This window comes from Gossypium raimondii, chromosome 12 (assembly GCF_025698545.1).
Source record: "Gossypium raimondii isolate GPD5lz chromosome 12, ASM2569854v1, whole genome shotgun sequence".
Taxonomy (NCBI): Eukaryota; Viridiplantae; Streptophyta; class Magnoliopsida; order Malvales; family Malvaceae; genus Gossypium; species Gossypium raimondii.
This window is the reverse complement of record NC_068576.1, coordinates 23487000-23487844: the sequence shown is the minus strand read 5'-3', so window position 1 is coordinate 23487844 and position 845 is coordinate 23487000. Positions and strand designations below refer to the sequence as shown.

At 40.2% G+C, this 845-nt stretch overlaps 1 non-coding gene across 1 annotated transcript; it reads left to right on the top strand.

Moving 5' to 3' along the window:
- Positions 1-218: 218 nt before the first annotated feature.
- LOC128035640 (small nucleolar RNA R71) lies at positions 219-325 on the top strand. The gene has a single exon (XR_008192191.1). It is a non-coding gene; the product is annotated as a small nucleolar RNA R71 (small nucleolar RNA).
- The last annotated feature ends 520 nt before the right edge of the window (positions 326-845 follow it).

The window sequence follows — 845 nt, the reverse complement described above, 5'->3', positions numbered from 1 at the left end:
AAGTGTGGGCATAAACTTCATGAACTTCGGCTACACGTCTTCCTGAAGCTGTTCGATTTGTTGACCATTGATAGTTATTACTAGTGATCCTTTCGATGATCTCATAAGCCTTATTATAATACTTAGACAAAATTACACCATTCACGAAAACATCAACCATCAATCTTGTACGTGCATTGAGACCATTATATAATGTCTCCAACTGGATACAATGAGGAATCCCATGATGAGGACACTTACGAAGTAACTCCTTTAATCGCTCCCAAGCCTCATACAAAGACTCGTCATCCAATTATTGGAAAGTTGTGATCTCATTCCTTAACTTAGCGTTTTTGCTAGGTGGGAAATACTAAACCAAAAATCTCTCTGCTAATTCTTGCCATGTAGATATGGAACTTGGTGGCAATGAATTGATCCATGCTTGTGGTCGATCTCGTAACGAGGACGGAAATAACTTTAACCTCAGTGCGTCTTTAGTCACACCGACTATCTTGAATGAATCACCCACCTCCATAAACAATCAAAGGTGGAGATATGGATCTTCCGTGGGCATACCACTAAATTGGCCCACCGTTTGTAGCATTTGAAACATCACTGGTTTCAATTCAAACTGGGTTGCCTCAATATCTGGCCTTCTAATTCCTGGGTTTAACACACTAAAAAGTGGCACAGCATATTTCTGATGCATCGATCCCTATCATCAGCAATGAAGATAGGATTTCGTACATGATCGACTTCATTACCTTGGTCTTGATTCTGATTTCCAAGGTCCATCTCGACTTGTCTTTGAGCTGTTCGTTCACGTCTTCTTTCTCTGAAAGTTCGCTCAATTTTAGGGTCTATAG